We start from the raw sequence: 6,593 nt of genomic DNA, 5'->3' as shown, positions 1-6,593 counted from the left end.
GACTTTGCAGCGCATGTTGTAGTTAAAGACAATGCCCAATGCCACGCGTGTTTTCCGGCACGCACGCCCCGTACCGCACACACTGTGCGACGCAGCTGCTGAACTGAAGCATTTGCAAGACAGTGGTGTCATTGAACCTGTTTCTGCTTCTCCATGTGCTTCGCCTGTAGTGTGTGAAGAAACCAAGCGGTCGTATCCGTATTTGTGCTGACTTTAAGTCCATAGTGCAACGGTCTTGCCGCAGTGGATACACCGGCTCCCGTCAGATCACCGAAGTTAAGCGCTGTCGGGCGTGGCCGGCACTTGGGTGGGTGACCATCCGGGCCGACACGCGCTGTTGCCATTTTTCGCGGTGCATTCAGCCCCGTGGTGCCAACTGAGGAGCTGCTCGACCGAATAGTAACGGCTCCGGTCAAAGAAAACCATCATAACGACCGGGAGTGCGGTGTGCTGACCACACGCCCCTCCTATCCGCATCCTCATCTGAGGATGACACGGCGGTTGGATGGTCCCGATGGGCCACTTGTGGCCTGAAGACGGAGTGCTGAGTGTTAAGTCCACAGTAAATCCCGAGACAGTGGCAGCTGTTTCCCTTACCGCATCCAGAAGACATTTTTGATAAGCTTGGTGCGGGATAATTATTTTCCACGAATGACTTGTGGGACGCATACTTTCAGATTCCGCTCAACGAACAGTCTCAGCGCTATTTTGTGATCAACACCCACCTTGGATTTTTCAAGTTTCGCCGCCTTCCGTTCGGTTGTGCTTCGGCTCCTGCTATTTTTCAGTCTTCAGCAAAAAAAAAAAAAAAAAAAAAATGGCTCTGAGCACTATGGGACTCAACTGCTGTGGTTATCAGTCCCCTAGAACTTAGAACTACTTAAACCTAACTAACCTAAGGACATCACACACATCCATGCCCAAGGCAGGATTCGAACCTGCGACCGTAGCAGTCGCGCGGTTTCAGACTGAAGCGCCTAGAACCGCGAGACCACCGCGGCCGGCTGTCTTCAGCAGTTGTGTACCACTGTCCCTGGTTGTTCCAACTATCTGGACGATATAGTTTTATCAGGTCACATCCCTGACGAACATTAGCAGGATTTCCGTGCCTTATTTACTGTACTTTCGGAGGCAGGAAAGTACAGTGTAACAGAGACAACTGCAAAATTTTTCAAACTGAGATTCAGTATTTAGGACATATGATTAACATACAGGGTATCCACCCCTCGCCGTCACATCTCAGTGCGATCAGAGACTTGCCAGCACCAAGGAACTTGAAAGAACTTCAGTCTGTGTTGAGCAAAATTACATATTATATTCGGTTTATACCAATTGCAGCGCAGATTGGAGCGCTTTTGCATCGCCTTCGGCGTAAGAACGTTCCTTTTGTTTGGTCTTCGGAATGTGACGCTGCTTTCTACAAGCTCAGATTTTTGTTGAGTGATCGCTGTTTGATTCCTTTCGATCCCTCCAAACCAGTTGTTAGGCTGTCGATGCACCTTCTCACAGCATCGGAGCGGTTCTCTCCCACCGCATTAATTCTGTCGATCGCCCGATCGCTTTTGCGTCTAAATTGCTCACTTCTGTCCAGCAAAACTATTCTCAAATCGAGGAAGATGCTTTAGTTATTGTATATGGAGTGACAGTTTCATAATTTTTTGTAAGGTCGCAAGTTCTGTTTGGTCACCGACCATAAGCCTCTGACGTCGTTGTTCCACCCGTCAAAGCCAATTCCGGCCTGCATGTCACAAAAGTTGCAACGTTGCTCTTTGTTTTTGTCTAACTACAATTACGAAATTTTGTTTCGGTTCAAATGGCTCTGAGCACTATGGGACTTAACAGCTATGGTCATCAGTCCCCTAGAACTTAGAACTACTTAAACCTAACTAACCTAAGGACATCACACAACACCCAGCCATCACGAGGCAGAGAAAATCCCTGACCCCGCCGGGAATCGAACCCGGGAACCCGGGTGTGGGAAGCGAGAACGCTACCGCACGACCACGAGATGCGGGCTTTTGTTTCGGCCTCCAGCCCAGCATGGTAATTCTGATGCTTTGTCTCATCTGCCTATCGGTCCTGACGAGTGTTTGATTGTTCCGAATTGTCCTGCATGTTTGTTGATTCGCAAGATAAGGAATTCACTGATGGTTTTCCGGTGGATTTTCATCGCATTGCTTCTGCAACAGGTGTCGACGCTTCTTTGTAGATTCTTTTGCAGAATATTCGTACTCAATGGCCTCCATCTGCTGCGCAGATTAGAGATCCACTTGTTCGACGTTACTTTGCGCAACGTCACAACTTGTCCGTACACCACGGTGTTATTTTGTTATGAACTGACAATGATCAGTCTCGTGTGGTTGTACCTCATGCGTTGCAGTCGGAAATCCTATTACTGCACGCTGGTCATTGGGGTATAGTGCGGACGAAGCAATTAGCGCGTCGTCACTGCACTTGGGTCGCCATTGATAAACATATTGAGAATTTGCTTGCTACGTGTCGCTCTTGCGCGGAGAATCAATCTTCTCCCAGCCAGCGCTTCTTTGCGTGGTAAACTCCTACTGCGCCTTGGCAGTGCGTTCATATTGATTTTACGGGTCCTGGTTGGTTGATAGTTATTGATGCGTACAGAAACTTCTTGTTGTACCTATGTCTTCTACTACATCTGCCAGCACTATTGGGGCTTTGACGTCTATTTTCTGCATTGAGGGCCTTCCTGAAGTTACTGTCTCCGACAATGGCCCCTAATTCATGTCCTCAGAGTTGGGAGCGTTCTGTGCTGCTAACGACATTCGGCATCTGACCTCAGCCCCGTTCCACCCCCAGTCGAACGGCGAGGCTGAACGCTTTGTGCGTACGTTTAAGTCGCAGATGAGCAAGTTGAGCGCCACGCACTCTCGCGAGCGTGTGCTCTGGACTTTCCTTGCTTCCTATCGCTCTCAGCCGTGCGGCACCCGTTCCCCAGCAGAATTGTTACATGGCCGCACCCATCGGAAGCTCCCGCACGCTCCCGCCTCGTTCTGGCTTGGCGCCGCATGATTTGGTGTTATATCGCGTTTTCTCTGGCAGGCAGCGCTGGGAGCATGGGCGCATTCGTCGCCAGCTTGGCATTTCTCATTTCTGGTCCCTCCGGCGACACCGGAACCCGATCCGTTTGTGCCGTCTTCGTTTTTCTACCGCTGGTTGTTTTCCGGCAGAACTGGAGGCTTCGCGGCTTCCGCCGCCTCAGGCCACGACTCCACCGACGGCGCCTTCGCTGCAAGTGCGCCTGCCGTCGTCGCCCCTGCTGCTCCGGTCATCTGCGCTGAATGGGCGCCTCTCGCCGCCGCCATGGCCCTACCTCCGGCCATCGTCGCAGCCGCCGCCGTTTTCCTCCGCGATGGCAGAACCGATGGACGCTGAGGCTGCCGTCACGCCACCGTCGACATCGCTGTCACCCATGCAGATCGTTGCTCCGCCTCCTCACCGGAGCATACCCAGTAGCGGTGCGTGGCCTGAGCAGGTTTTCCACAGGGCGTTTTCCTCGTCCCCTCGTGAGCAATTCGGGGTCGCGGGGGGACAGCGCGCCCCGGCAGGTCCGCTGTCCGCCCCCTCAGGTGCGCCGCCCATGGGTCGCTCCACCCGCTGTCGGAAGCCCTACTCAGAGACGGTGAGTAGTTTCAGGGGGAGGGAAGTGGTATCGATAGCAACGGTGCCAGGGAGTATTAAAATTATTAGGTTGGCACTACGACAGACCCCGACGACAGCGCCCTCTAGTCGATGCTGTGCAGATCTACGAGCTCCACTCCAGATTCAGCCCATTTGATAAAGAGCAGACGGCCGGGACGCTTCGCTTCTGCATTGCTCTGCATACGACGGATCTCAACATCGCACCTCATTGCAAGTTATGTAACCATGTATTAACTTGTTTTTGTACTTACGTGCAGTACCGACGTGTATTACCTTTTCCTGCTCCTACCCACGCGCCGCCTTCCAGGCGGGGTACAAAAGTTGGCGACGAGAACTGCCCTTTCCCGTCTTATCATTTCCTTTTTTGATCGGTACTACTTTGGCTTTTTTGTGATAGCCCCGTGTGATTTATTGTAGCTGCGTGCTCCCACCTTTCGCTATTTAGACTTTAAATTGTGTAAACCATGGCCTCGCCACAGGGACAGGTTTCGGTGTCCGATCTTGTACGTTTTCAGTCTCAGCAAATGACGCAGCTGCTTGCTTGGACTGGTCACACTACAAACTGCAGCCAGTTCGGCGCCTCCGAGGCCACTGACTGTACCGACGCCGGCACCGCCATTTCGTGCCTTCAATCCTGACGTTGAACGCTGGCCGGAATACATCGCCCAGGTCGAGGCACACTTCGCGGATTATAACATACCAGGTACAGAGCGGCTTACCTTTTTCATTGCCAACGCGGGTGTTGTGTTGTATCGTGTGCTCGTAAAATTGTTTCCTTCCACCCGCCCAGAAACAAAAACTTACGTCGAAGTGATTGACGCTTTGAACTCCCACTTCTGTGACAGTGTAAATGTGGTAGCTGCGCGCTACAAATTCTTTCGCCTCCAGCGTGGCCCTACTCAGTCCAATAAAGCTTCGTTAGCGGACCTTCAGGGACTAACATCTGATTGTGACTTTAATTGCTCGTGTGGACGCTCATATGCGGATACAATGATTAGAGACTGTGGTGTCACCGCTAGACACCACACTTGCTAGGTGGTAACTTAAATCGGCCGCGGTCCTGTAGTACATGTCGGACCCGCGTGTCGCCACTGTGTATTCGCAAACGTAGCGCCACCACAGGGCAGGTCACAAGACACGGACTTGACCTCGCCCCAGTTGTACGGACGACATAGCTTGCGACTAGACCTACCAAGTATTCCTCTCATTTGCCGAGAGACAGATTAAATAGCCTTCAGCTAGTCCATCGCTACTACCTAGCAAGGCGCCATGTGTATCATTGCTAATTGCTTACTACTATGCAAGAGATGTATTTCAACAAGAACAAGACTACATTAAAAGTTAAGTATATTAAAATCTCTCTTCTTTTCTTTATAGTTTTCATCCAGTCTCCTGTTTCAGAATTTACGCCCGTCTGCGTTAGTTTCGCGTGCACCTAGCCACTCATTGTGTCGAGACCTTAGGGAATCGACACAACAATATTTTGGCGCCGAGGAGTGGTGCCGCGCCCACGTTGCAGTCTTTGTGTTATACTTGCTCTAATTTGCTTGTGTCATGGCTTCGCCGCATTCTCCAGATGTACTGTCCGAATTTTTTCGCTTGCAGAATCAGCAGACGCAGGCGTTATTGGAAGCCCTTGGACAGCTCGTCCAGGGTCAACGTGCGCTGCAAACCGATGCGGCGGCAGCCGCTTCTTCGCTACCGCAGCCACACAACGCTGTCGCACCGCCATTTAGGCCCTTCGAGGCCACAACCGAAAGCTGGACTGAGTGGGCCGATCAGTTCAACTTCCACCTCACTGCTTATGGAATTCAAGGTAAAGAGCGGCAGCCGTTTTTGCTTTCTTGTGTCGGTGTGTCTACCTACCGGGTGATAGTGAAATTGTTTCCCCGACGCGACGTAGCAACTCTGTCCTACGAAGAAATTTTGTCTGCTTTGGATGCCTATTTCAAAGAAACAGTAAATGTAGTTGCCAAACGGTATACGTTTTTTCGTACAAAACGTACGGCCGGTCAGACTAATAGGGAGTGGGTAGCAACTTTGCAAGGCCTTACTAGAGACTGCGCGTTTGCCTGTGAATGTGGCCTCCCATATTCAGATACTATGGTGCGTGATGCAATTGCACAGAACGTTTCTGATGTTCGCATAAGGGAACAGATTTTGAAACTAGTTAATCCCTCCCTGCAACAAGTGATAGACATATTGGACAGGCAAGACACACTTGACTTTGCTCAGGAATCATTTGAAGCTTCGCCAGCAGTGTGTCACATTAATCGGCCCGCCGGGCCCGCTGCACGGGACGCTAAGCGGCCCTCGCGCCCGACTTCGCAGCGGCCGCCTAGCTTGCAACCACGTGCGCCGCGTAGGCAAGCAAATGCAGTGAAATCATGCCCGCGGTGTGCAACTAGACATTCGCGTGAAAATTGCCCGTCACGCCAAGCTATTTGCTTTTACTGTCAAAAGAAAGGACATGTACAAAGTGTTTGCCAGAAAAAGCTTAGATCAGACACTCGCAATAATTCCAGGCCTTTTGCTTCGCGCCGGAATCGAACCCAGGACAATCAGGCTCGTGGACCTTCGCCCATGGACATTCATGTAGTTCATTCCCACCCGTCCAGTGACACTTTAGCTAACAGTGACTGTGTTCGTCCCACCCAAAGTGTGCGTCGACGTCGCCGGAAATCCCGTAGAGTTGCAGGTGCTTCTGGACCTGTCTCAGTTCAAATTGCACGTGACAGTCGCTCTTGTCGTCAACAAGACAATAAACTTTTTGTGGACTTAGACTTTGCAGGAAAAGTGATACCATTCCAGCTCGATACCGGAGCTGCAGTTTCCTTGCTCAATCACGACACGTACAAACAACTGGGCCAACCGCCATTGCGTGCCGCAAATGTTACGTTAACTAGTTACTCAGGACAGCATAT

General features: G+C 51.3%; 1 pseudogene; it reads left to right on the top strand.

Annotated features, from left to right (window-relative positions):
• The first annotated feature begins 225 nt into the window (after nucleotides 1-225).
• LOC126191770 (5S ribosomal RNA) lies at nucleotides 226-343 on the top strand (annotated as a pseudogene).
• The last annotated feature ends 6,250 nt before the right edge of the window (nucleotides 344-6,593 follow it).

This window comes from Schistocerca nitens, chromosome 6, assembly GCF_023898315.1.
Source record: "Schistocerca nitens isolate TAMUIC-IGC-003100 chromosome 6, iqSchNite1.1, whole genome shotgun sequence".
NCBI lineage: Eukaryota > Metazoa > Arthropoda > Insecta > Orthoptera > Acrididae > Schistocerca > Schistocerca nitens.
The sequence above is the reverse complement of the archived record's forward strand: the minus strand, read 5'-3'. Positions and strand labels throughout refer to the sequence as shown.